The sequence below is a fragment of the Artemia sp. Qi Xiang Cuo genome, chromosome 5 (assembly GCF_049724085.1).
Source record: "Artemia sp. Qi Xiang Cuo chromosome 5, ASM4972408v1, whole genome shotgun sequence".
In the NCBI taxonomy this organism is placed as follows: domain Eukaryota; kingdom Metazoa; phylum Arthropoda; class Branchiopoda; order Anostraca; family Artemiidae; genus Artemia; species Artemia sp. Qi Xiang Cuo.
The window spans coordinates 21,974,662-21,988,141 of record NC_142798.1 but is presented as its reverse complement, the minus strand read 5'-3'; positions in this window follow the sequence as shown (position 1 = coordinate 21,988,141).

Genomic DNA, 13,480 nt, shown 5'->3' with positions numbered 1-13,480 from the left:
TTTTTTTTCATATCGAATAAACCATTAAGTGTTTTTTGGTTCATTGTAATTGAAGTGTTCTCATGTGAAGTGTTCATCATGTATTTTTCAATTTGATAAATTTACTCCTTTTAGATGCAGTTTATAATTTGGAATGAATCCCCAAAAGGAAAAATGAATAAAATACAAAAGAGCAGCCAAAAGCAATAAAAAAGCAGCAGTTCAGCCTTAGCCTACATGACATATATTCTATAAAGAAGCCAAAAACACTTTAAAAGGCATTTTTTTAAAATTGTTATTAAAAACCAGTCTTTAATGCAAGAAGGCTTTTTAGGAATCCAAAATAGCAAAAAAAAACAAAAAAACAATCAATATCAAAGTCGCCCATTTCAACTGTTTTAAAGGTGACAAAACAGATATAGGCAAAGGGCATTATGAAAAAATTAAGCTTCTAAGTTCAAAGTTTTATTCAAAGTTTTTACCCAGATAACTGACGAATTTTGTGATACGGTATTTGAAGTTTTGTATGCAGTAATGCTCGATGAAAAAAACAACTAATTTTGATAATTATTTATGCTAAGAATACATAGCTAATAGATACTTCAACTACTCGTATTATGCAAGGGTTCTGAAACGTCACAGTAATTTCGTTTCTACCAGATTTCTACTTCTCTTGATGAATAACGAAGAAGACCAGTTTCCAGCCACCGACTTGTGAATTTTTGAACCCATGAATAGGCTCGAATATGTTGTAAATTTAAGCTGTGATTTGAGAAAGACTGATGAAAACATTAATGTTTGCGGTGAACAGTTACCGTGCCGGGGGCGCGCCACCGGCATCGTACAGGTGGCGTGGCGTGCTATTTTGACCCCACTGCCGCTGGTCTTCCCTCATCGGCGCAGCGCCGGGGTCTAACCAGAACCATGTTAACAAATAAACACATTTATAAATCTTAACTTAATTCACATAATTTTATTTTATTACATTATTTATTTAAATGCAGAACGAACAGATTTTGTTTTATTAAATTCAATTCATCAGCTAGAAGTTGAAGATTGCGTTCACTATATTTTTGAAACAAATCGGTCAAGTAAGCGATGTCACTTCAGATTGAATTAAATTGGATTGCAAATCCACATTTTATCTTTCAAGGACTCCAGCACCGAGTTAAATAGCTTGTAAAACCTATCTAAAGAGACCCCTTTGACAACCACTAAATTTCTGTATAAAACAGCAAACGATTAGATTCTTCTTCGTTTCCAATACAAAGCTGCTTAAATAATCTATCATTCAATGATCTGCTTCTGATTGTCTGGATAGCTGTAATTACATATTGTAATATAATTAACTTATATTATTTTCTTTTAATAAATGTGTTATAAGTGTTACCATTTTTCTAATTATTAATCAAAACAACTTTTTCCACAAAATAAGTTTTCAAAAAAGGTAAAGAACTCCATTAAACCAAAAATTAACAAAAATATAATCAAATAATCTACCAAGCATACAACTACCACAAATTAGTATCAACAAATAAATGAAACCCAAAACAGACAGAAATTAAAACAAATAACAAAGTCAAACTCAAAACGAGCATAAATTAATATGAGTGGAGTTCAAAACCCCTAAGCTTTCTAAAAGCTAGAATATAATTTGTACTTTACTGAAAAATTTCAAATGACTTTATTGAAAAAAAATGTGCATTGTAAGTTTAATATACATATGCTGATATTTATTCCTTAAAATTTTAATTAATTTTTGATTTCTTAAAGTTATAAAAGAGAAAACATTTAAAAGAACTTATTTTCAGTAAATTACAAATTATATTCTGGCTTTTAGAAAGCATAGGGGATTCGAACCCTACTCATATTAATTTCTGCTCGGTTTGAGTTTGACTCTGTTGTTTATTTAAAAAATTTTGATATGACCATTTTGAGATACAAATTTGAGATGACCATTCTGTTAAAAATAGTTCAAAGGTCAGATAACACAAATTCTGTGGTGACATAACCCCCAGGGCCAGGGGGTAGGCGTTATAAGTCATTCTCTGGGGGCGAATACGGTTCTTATAGAAGGGAAGCGCGTATAAACTTCAGAAAGGGCTCATCTGATTGGAAATTGAAAGTTCTAGTTTACTTTTTCAGAATCAAAAGAGATCGGAGGGCAACTAGCCTCTCCTTCCTCCACGCATTTACCCCCCCCCCCCCAAACCCATCCGATAAAAGTGTTGAGGTGACCATTTTGCTGAAAATAGTTCAAACATCAGATATTAAAACTCCGGGGTCGACACAACCCCCCAGGGCCCCGGGGAAAGGCGTTTTAAGTTATTCCCTCGGGGAATATACGGTTCTTATAGAAAGGATATTCGTATAAACTTCAGAGAGGGCTCATTTGATTAAAAATTGAAAGTGCTAGTTTACTTTTAAAGAGTCAAAAGAGATTGAAGGACAATTAGCCTCCCACACCCTTTTCCCCCAAACCCAACTGATAAAAATTTTGAGATAACTATTTTGTTAATAATGGTTCAAGCATTAGATAATAAAATCCGAGGTTGACACAAACCCCCAGAGCCGAGGGGCAAGTGTTTTAAGTTTTGTCCCGGGGCGTATAAGGTTTTTATGTAAGGAGAGGTCGTATAAACTTCAGAAGTGGCTCGTTTGATTTGAAATTGAAAGTTCTAGTTAAAGTTTTTATGAGTCAAAAGGTATCGTAGGGCATCTACCCCCCTCATACCCACACACATCCTTTTTTCCCAAATACATTCGATCAAAATTTTGAGATTGCTAGTTTGTTTGACTCGGTCGAGGCCTTCGGCCTCGACATCGTTAAGTAGTCGAACGATCAGAAAACAAAAACTTCGGGGTCAACATAACCTCCCACCCCCAGAGCCCGGAGGAAGGGCTGTAACTTATGCTACGGGGGCATATAAGGTTTTTATGGAAGAGGTGGTCGTATAAGCTTTGGAGGGGACTCAAATGACACACCCCCAAGCATTAAATTCAACCCTGCTTGATTAGAATTTTCGGGTATTTCCCCGAAAAAAAATTGGTTCCCCGAATCGCCGAAAATCACGCAATCACGGTGCCACCCTTAGCGATTTATAACTAGTGACTTTCCCTGCCAAATATTACTTTGCATACCATAATTCTTCACTACTCTCTTGTTCATTAATTTTTCTCTCTTTTGTTACTTTGCATAAAAACCAGACAGATGCAATGTGCAATTGCAAATATTGCAATAGACACAGTTCTTCATATGTTAACAAAAATAAGTATCGTCTTTATGAAATGAATTTAAATAATTTTGAATGCAGTTTCCCAATCGCTATTTCTTACAGCATTCGTAGTCAAGAATTTTATTTTCAAGCTGAATAGAATTATAGAACGCATTCACTACTATGCAGCTTCAGCCTTCAGTTGGATTTTGAAATTGACAGCCGACAGATTGTTTTTACAGCTGAATTGTAAGTTTGCAGATTATTTTTTTTTTGCTGTTTTCAGATAAGATTTTCTTAATGTTTAATAGTCAATTGTTGAACGCCTGATAGAATATACAATCTTCATTCTGCAACATTTTTACCCCCCCCCCAAAAAAAAAAACCTTCTACTGAGACAAAATTTTGCTATAGACTAAGCTATCTACAAGGTTGGGGAATTAAAGATTGAACCGGAAGTTACCCCACAAATATGATTCATAAATAAATTGTAAATTATTGCCTAGAGGGGGGGATAGGGGGCTATCATTTTTAAATGATAATACCTCATTTTTTTCTTATTGAAAGCAGGCATGCCAAAAAGAAAAATTAATTTTTCATTTAAAGTGGAGAGAGAAGAAAATGATATCAAATTCCCTGGGAAACCATTAAAATATTTTGATAGACCCGGGGCCCCCCATTAGGACTTGTTCATTGCCTTGGGTATTTTACGAGTTCTCATAGGCTACTGGCCTAATTTGGCTTTTGTGTGTGCCCCCTTGAAATTAGATTCTTTTGATTTTATTGAATGCCATGGCAAATCTATGCCACAGTTTTCCAATTATTTGAGGTATATATGAATAATTTAGAAATTTTTATTGTTGCCTTTGTAGCTCTTTACTCATACCCTCAATTTTTTTCAAGGAACACTAAGCTGTTTAACGTTATTTTGCGTGTTTGTTTTAGCCATATAGTGACCTAGTTAATTATTAAGTAAATTATTTTTCTAATGAAGGCTGAGACGGCAGTAGAGAGGCCTCAGGAGGTCCCAGGACTCACCCCTGCTGCCACCTACAACTTTTTTGCACACCATATATGGGCATAGAACCACGTGGTTTATGGTTTTTGTCAGTGAGAATTTGAAAAACAGGAATTTTGTCACATTTATGTCTGTTTTCTTGGATGGTTATGTGTGTTGGTCGATTTATTTGATTTTTTTAATGGATGGTTATGGATTATTAATGGTTTTTGTCAGTGAGAATGAAAAAACAGTATTTTTCTCACTTGAAAAACAGGAATTTTGTCACATTTATGTCTGTTTTCTTGGATGGTTATGTGTGTTGGTCGATTTATTTGATGTTTTTCATGGATGGTTATGGATGATTTATGGTTTTTGTCAGTGAGAATTTGAAAAACAGGAGCTTTCTCATATTGATGTCGGTTTTTATTGTTTTTGTCAGTGAGAATGGAAAACGAGGAACTTTCTAACTTTAATGGATAATTGAGTCTAATGGGGGCAGGTCAATGACACCTCCTTCATGTTGTTGCTCTCAGCGAATGTTATTAATTTCCAGGAAACCGTTAGATCACGTGCTTCCTTCTCAGCCAATCAGCGAGTCGGATACATAACCTTTCTTAGCCATTCAGAGGGTTTGCTTACATATTAGCGGCGGAGGGAATATAAGGAAAAGATTTTTGCTAAAGTTTTTATTAGTCTGTGAATAGAATTCAAAGGAGTGAGAAGAAGAACAGTTTTGACTTTACTCATTTGGATATATATTTGTGATGGCGATGAGTGGAATGTTTACCCTCCTAGAAGTTGATAGTGGGATTGATGGTAATAATACAAGAGCACCTAACACTGCGGTGGAAATCACGAAAGGATCACGGCTTTGTCTGGAATGGGATGCAGTATATGCAAGATATGTGATATCCTTGAGCAAATTTAAAATGGAGGATCAATTATGTTTCGCCGCAAAAGTTGATATAGCACATGTGAATAGACTTCAATGTGCTTTAAGTGCATTGGTGAAACATATCGAAGACAATAAACTGTATCGCTAATTGTACATGCTCTGTATTATTCATGTTGTTGTAATTATTCAATAAAATTGTTTCGAAATCGAAAATGTTTTCTTTCTTTTCTGGTTAGGGCTAACGAATCAGGGTCAGTCTAGAGTCAGCAGTCAGAGTGAAAGGATTGAAAAATGAATAAATTTGAGAAAGAGAGAATTAGATCAAATCTAGTGTTTATGGAAAAACATTTGACTTTGGATGATGATTTTCTCGAGTTATCTCTTAAACGCAGGATATTCTCTTGTCAGGGATTACTTGACAATATAATGAGGAGTGGTTCTCCCCCATTGGACTATTGTAAGAAACTTTTAAAATGTGACTCAAATGCTTATAGTCAATTTATTGATATATTAATTGGAACAAAGCAGAATCATATTGTGGATATACTTTTGAAAACATTGTCAATAGATTCAATGTAGATGGCTCCCCCGTCATTCGAAAGAGGTAACGTCACAGAGCTACTCCTCTCCCCCATTTCCCCTCACTGAATTTATGGAGCGAGGACGATCAGTTTCGTTTTAGCTGTGAGTGAGTTGACATCGGAAACCGAAAAATGTTCTATATATGCCCATTGTGCTTGTACACTCTTGGCATTTGGACTCAGTGTGAGAATTGTACAATTATTGATGACTATAGTGAAAAGTGTAAATTATGTAATCCTTGTAAATTACATAGAGGCTATGCAGTACAAATTAAAGGATGTAATTCATGTCTTGAGGAGGTGTGTGACTCTCACCCTAGAGGGCACCTGAGCTCCAATTGTCACTATGATAAATGTGATCAGTGGGAGAATACTTACCCCGCTATGATTGGAAAGAATCCTAAACGTGATTTTAGTTTATTTCTACGAGATTGGTATCGTTGCGGATTTAAATTTTTCTGGGAAGAGGAGTCAAGTCTACAATTCAACTGTTGGACTAACAAGGCAATTTTGTTACTACGTCATCGTTGTGAAGACAATACCTACTATGGTTACAAGATAAGTGGTTTTTATTTGGCAGTTACCAAATGTGATTCACCATTTGAAAACATTGTATGTGATATTGTTTCAAATAGACAGATTGAAACTCGTGAATTTCATAATAGGAATGCAAATAGTATCATTGACTATACAAAGAGATATGACAAGAGTGAAGTTACATTGTACTGTATAAAATGTGATCCTGACTTTGCAGTCAATCAAGATCAATATACAGTGAATCCAAATGATTTACCATCATTAGTGGTTCACGACAGTTGCCTATACATCGATAAAGAAATCTAAAGTGAAGATTTAAAGACATTGTTGTATATATATGCATTTTATTAATAAGCAAATTCACAAAAATTGTTTAAGCACTTTACTCTTAGGGCATTGAAATCAATATTATATAGGTCTGAGAGGATATTTTCCACTAGAAAGTCGTTCAGACGGGGATTGTCAACATAAATTTCGAGAAACTGCTTGTAAGTATAGCCGCGACATCGGAATACAAAATATAGTAGTGCATGGAAGCCAAAGCTTTTAGTTGTTAGATCCTGCACCCTTTTCTGATTTTGAATAATAGTTTTCCCACTGCTCTCAATATAGTTGCTGATGTGAGGCGTATAGAATGTCTAGGGTAGGCTAAGAGCATAAAAAAATTCAATCGTCTTCATTGTTTGAAAGATACAAAGCCAATGACCCGTCTGCACAGTCGATGGACTGCTATTAACAATAATCAAAGTATTGTTGACACGTTGAATTTTTCCAAGAAAGTTCGAGGGTAGACAATAGGATTTGTACTGAGACATGTAGTGGTCCATATTAAATACATTGATTATTTGACTGGTGTTCATGGCGCCAAGTCTAGTAGAACACTACCTTCGGGAGTGATTTCCCAATAGGTTTCATATTGATTTAGGCAGATTAGTGCAATACTCTCAGCCAATGGGTCGGCAAATGTACACTCTAAACGCAAACTCCCCGTACGTACTATACTCATATCCTGTGTGCCAGACAAATCCAATACAATGATACCATGTGTTTTAGCAAACATATCTTCGGTTATACCATTTTCAAATAGTTGAGAGTCATGATCTAGGGTTTGCATGGTCAACTCGTACAATGTTCTATAGGATCTATCAAAGGATAGATTGTAGAGTGGGATACCGTTTACTTTGCACACAAAAGATGAAAGTCCAAACATCTCGAATTTATGTGAGCATTCAGTCCATGATCCTATTGCACTGGTGCTTTTTACAAATGCCAAAGCGAGTTTTGACGGAATTTTACCATTGATAAAGGATGAATCGGTGAAGGTGCGTGAGCCCATAGCAATATAACGCTGATTGATGATTGTATGAGGAACAAGTAGTTTAATATTATTTCCATTGGCTCTCAGTTTTTCCACGGCCAAAGCAACAGAACTCATAACCTGCTGTTTGCGTACATGAAGTATTGCTGAGGTGAGGGAGAGACTCACATCAGGATTGGCAGCAAGTTCTTTTCACAATATGAAATTGGAGGGTGCAAGCGTTAGTTTTATATCCACTTTAACATTGGGCGGCAGCCATTGGGGTATATTAAATATTTCATGATATATTTTTCCAACTAGATTTAATTCACTAGTTGTAGCATTTTTAAGTGCATCTGTACTATCAGTATTAGTAATATATTCATATCCATTGGAGGTGCCTCTCAATTCCTTATATGACTTGGGTGTCATTAACATGAATTGCATATAGCTTGTATAATTTGGGAGATTGTTGCTTGTGCTCACCAGCGTGCCATTGATGTAGACACTAATTTGACGAAATAAATTATGTAATATACAATTTTCATAGGATATCCCATTGGCTCGAATTGGCATTGTATTATAGGATTTCCGGACTTTCATTTGTAAATCTATAAATGTTGAAGACATGTCCATAAAGATTCTTCATTGGAATAAATTTGAAAGTGGATATTATCAGACAGGGGTTGACCTCTCTTCCCGCTTCCCGCGGCCGGCTCCCGGGGGATGGGGGTGGGGGGACCCCACTTTTAAATTCACTGTAATGTTCAACTGTGCTATCCCGCGATTTTCAAGTGTTTTTTTTTGTTGTATAGAAAAGTGTTATTGTACAGAAAAGTGTTTAAAGACAATAAGTGCTGCTGATGTTGTTGTACAGAAAAGTGTTTAAAGACAATAAGTGCTGATGATGGACAAAAGTGTTGTACAGAAAAGTGTTATCATTGTTCATGTTGAACAAATAGAGTTTTCATGTTGACCATGAAATTTTGTCAGGTTCTTGTTGAAAAAGTGTTATCATTGTTCATGTTGAACAAATATTTGTTTTCATATTGCCGTAATAAATGTTGCCATGAAATATTGTTTTTTGTTGTTCTCGAATAGACAGATCAATGGGAAAATTAATGCTACTTATTCATGGAACATGTATGATTTACAGTTAGTTGTAGTCCGACTGTTGTCAACAGGATGTATCAATTTTAAACACCCTTCAGGTTGTTTTTGTGTGGGCCCTCAATGTCGGGGAAAACACCACTCTTAACTAAAATAATTCAAAATTGCGATAAAATGTTTTTGGAAAAGCCGAAAAAAATCTACTATTGCTATAGTATTTGGCAGGAGTCCTATGATCAAATAAAATCTATTGCCACAACCATACCAATACAATTCATACGGGGACTTGATGTTTTCAATAGTATTGAACCGAACTCGTGGCTGATTATTGATGATTTGGCTGAATCCATTGAACAGTTCTCACAGGAAATGCTACAACTGTTCACTGTTCGCTCCCATCATGAACAGATTTCCATAACCCTAGTTCTACACAATCTGTTTCATCAGAGCAAATGTATGCGAACCCTTGCTTTGAATTGCACCGTCTATATTATCTATCGAGTCGTGGGGTTTTAAATCTCCCGACAAAAACACCAAAAGCACAAAAAACCCCGGCCGCCGAAAATTAATTTTTAAGCCTAAACAATCATGACAGTCCAGCCCTACCGTTAAAATTTTTTTGATCTTAATAAAAGCACACCAGAGGATCTACCTGTAGTGACCGGCATTTTCAACAATGAAATTACAGTATATCTTCCAGTGAATAGGAGAAAAGGCTATTAGTTGCCATTATGACACTGAAGAAACTACACGAACAACGGCATTTATTTTCTGTTTTAAGCACTTCAAAACCTCCGCTTAGGAAGGCCATACTCAAACATGGGGTTGACAATGATTTCATTAATCTAATATCTGAACTTTGTTTAAATTTAACTGAGGGCACTGTTCAACTGCCAGATGGTGTTAGAAAACATAAAAAGCAACATCTTTCCACTGTACGTGCCTTGGATTTAAAAAAAAATTTAAAAAATTTAAAAATAAAACGACTCCTTCAAGCAGGCGGTAGCTTTTTCACACTTTTACTGCCAATAATTGCAGGAGTTGTGAAAAGTTTTCTCTAGAGAATGGCAAAACCATATAAAGTGACAACATTTGAACTTGTCCTCTCGCCCGTTGAACATTTTGAAGACAATCTGAACAAATTCATTAATGACAAGAATATTGCCGATGACAAAAAAACTTATTTTACTTCAAGATACATTGCGAAGTGTGGAAAAACATAGACCTTATTGTGAGAGACCCGTTGCCGCTGCCACTGATCTCTCTAAACAGGAAACATCTCCTCAAGATTCGGCGCAATCAAAGGAGAAGGACTTGAATTCGAGTGTATCAAAAATTAGAAATCTATTGCCGCTGACCTATCATGAATAGAGTAACAGAGTATTATCTTATCTCATGCTGGAAACTGCTGAATATCAAGTTCAAGTCGATAGCACAGGGAAACTAATTATAATTCATGGAAAAAGTTATAATCTAGTTGATTTAATTTGTGATATGGTGACGAATCGTAAAGGACTTTTATCCTTTGACAATAATCTATACACCTTTCTAAGTGTATCAAACTTTCCCATAAATCTTATTGGCAATAAGTAAATTGTAAAGAAACTAAGAGAATATAGTCCTCCTCCAACACCAACATCATTTAAAAAAGAAGAAGATTCAATATTTGAAAATATTATCAGCGCCACGGATTTTACAACACCTGCGGATGCTATTCAAAAGTGAAAACGAATTGATTTACCCTCCAGTGTGCAAAACGGGAGTGAAGATTAAACTACGTGTTTACGTTCAAAATGGATGAAGCTCTGGAAGGTGTCTACGAAAATATTGGTGAAGTAGGAAGTTTAAGTTCTCCCAACACGCTTTCTAAAGTTGTCTCCGGCACCACATTGAAAAATGCAAAAGAGTATCTAGAGAATGAACCGAGTTACACACTGCATCGGAATCCCAGGCTTCGCAGCAAACAATATCGACAAACTAAAGCCTTTTTCCCTCTGCATATAATGCAAACGGATCTTTTAACTTTAGACGCACTTTAAGAACGTCACAATGCGCCCTACAAAGATATTCTGGTGGCAATCAGTGTCTTTAGTCGCTATGCCTATGCAATTCCACTGTGATCAAAGAGAAGTGTTGAAGTTACTCGGGCCATTGAAAGTATTCTAGAACAGGATTCATATAGAAAAATTCAATCGGATCGTGGCAGTGAATTTGTTAATCCCCATGTGCAAAGGATTCTTTTGAAATATAATACAACACTTTATCATAGTCACAGCCCGATAAAGGCTGCATTGGCTGAACGATTAATAAGAACGATTCGTCTATTAATTTCAAGATATTGTAGCCTGAAAAATACATCGGTTTTTATTCATGATTTAGATAAAATCATGCAGATATACAACCAGCGACCTCATCGATCTCTGTCCAACTCAAACCCTCTGGATGTTCACTGCAATGAAAATACATTTGATGCTTTTCTAAAGCAATATTCCTATGGTGAAAAAGAGAAGAAGAAGAAGAAATTCAATGTTGGTGATACTAGTAGAATTAATAGATCCGCCTATACATTTCGAATGGAGATTTATTTATGGAGCACTGACCTCTTTAAAGTGTCCAAATTCCTAGACATTGAGCCCACAACCTGTTAGTTGTAAGGCAATAAGGATGACGTGTTCTTCAGTGTATTTGATGAATAGGAATTGCAAAAAGTTAGACACACAAGCGAAATGTATCAAATTGAAAAGACATTAAAGAGTCGTTCTCGTAAGGGCAAGAGACACTTGCTTGTTCGCTAGCTAGGATACATCTCAGATTTTGATTCTTGGGTCAGTGCTGAAGATAATGACAATGCCCAATGATTTCTATGTGACTTTCATGTCCAATGTTTCTGATCCTGTCTACAATGACTTGAATAAAACAAGTGATTTTTGGACAAAACTCTCCCCCACCATCAAATTCGACGGAAAGTATGAAGTGGCTCTTGTCGACTGTATTCTCAAAAATACTTATGACATCCTGAGAAAGGATCGTAAATATGAAATAAAAATTAGACCCTATGATTGGCCGCCATCCTCAAGTGATCAAGAACAAATTCAAAAAATCAATTGGATGGATTATCCATATATTGAATTACCCTACGAGGAACTCACCTGTATGAACGATTTATGTCGTTCTATTAATAAAAGAATTTCCGCTCTTAAAAAAGGAGCTTTTCATTTCAGCTATTCAAAGGAGGAGGGCAAGATCTACATTAGTTCACCTATTGCCAGTGAAAAGGTTATTCTCAATGATAACCTAAAGGATGTTCTTGGCTTTAAGCTCAATATAATCAATGGCAAAAGCGCCGGAAACACTAATTTCATTTTCGATGACTACCCGCCTTCCTTCTCCACAAACACCTGTATATTTTTTTACGCTTCATTTGTTGAAACACAACGGGTTGGTAATTAAAATATCCCCCTCCTACGAGTTATTGAACGAAAAACTAAACAAGAAAATATTCACCACCACAATATAAAGCATCTTTAGTATATTCTCTTAAACACTTCCTATTTGGAATTCTGTCAGTTAACACTAAGAACCGAATTGGGTGATCCCATAGCAATTTCAAAGGGTTTGGCTGTGATTACATGTCATTTTCGTCCCATCATTCAAAAGCAAGATGTCTAATAAAAAAGTGGTATTCACTAGTCCTGATATTGACTGCTATGTTAATACTCTTGGCCCAAGACAACAGGGCAATGGAATGGAGTATTACAAAGGTCGCTCGTCAGTGTCTGGCTATGGTCTTGGCAGTTGGTTTGCTAAGCTCTTTCGCTCTGCACTACCTCTGGCTAGAAAATATCCTGTACCGGCTGCGACAGATTTTGCCTCCTTTACACTATACGATTGGGGCTCTGTCAAGGATTTTAAAAAAAAAGTGCTTCGGAAAATCTTAGGTCCAATGCGCGAACCCTTGGCGAGAGATTAAAACGAAATGGTAAAGGCTTAAAAAGGTCAAGAAACAATGCATCACTCATCAGTCTCCACTCAGGTCGGAAATGAAAGACATCATCCCTCTTGTCAAAGAAAAGAAGGAAAAAGCCGACACGTGCTGTAAACAGAAGCCCCAGGAAGAAAATTGTTAGATCGAAACTAGATTTCTTCCCCTAAAATGTCCTACCTGCCGCATAAGGATTCTCAACCTTCAATCCCCGCCTCATTGAATCTATTCAATGCTGAAAATGTTGATGTGAGTGTCAGGCATGGATACTATGAACAATTTTATCCTCAACAACCCCTCTCCGATAATATCCACTTTCAAATTTATTCCAATGAAGACTACTTTATGGACATGTCTTCAACATTTATAGATTTGCAAATGAAAGTCCGGAAATCCGATAATGCAATGCCAATTCGAGCCGATGGAATATCCTATGAAAATTGTATACTACATAATTTATTTCGTCAAATTAGTGTCTACATCAATGGCACGCTGGTGAGCACAAGCAACAATCTCTCAAATTATACAAGCTATATACAATTCATGTTGATGACACCCAAGTCATACAAGGAATTGAGAGGCATCTCCAATGGATATGAATATATTACTAATACTGATAGTACAGATGCACTGAAAAATGCTACAACTAGTGAATTACATCTAGTTGGAAAAATATATCATGAAATATTTAATATACCCCAATGGCTGCCCCCCAATATTAAAGTGGATATAAAATTAACGCTTGCACCATCCAATTTCATATTGAGAAAAGAACTTGCTGTCAATCCCGATGTAAGTCTCTCCCTCACCTCAGCAATACTTCATGTACGCAAACAATAGGTCATGAGTTCTGTTGCTTTGGCCGTGGAAAAACTGAGAGCCAA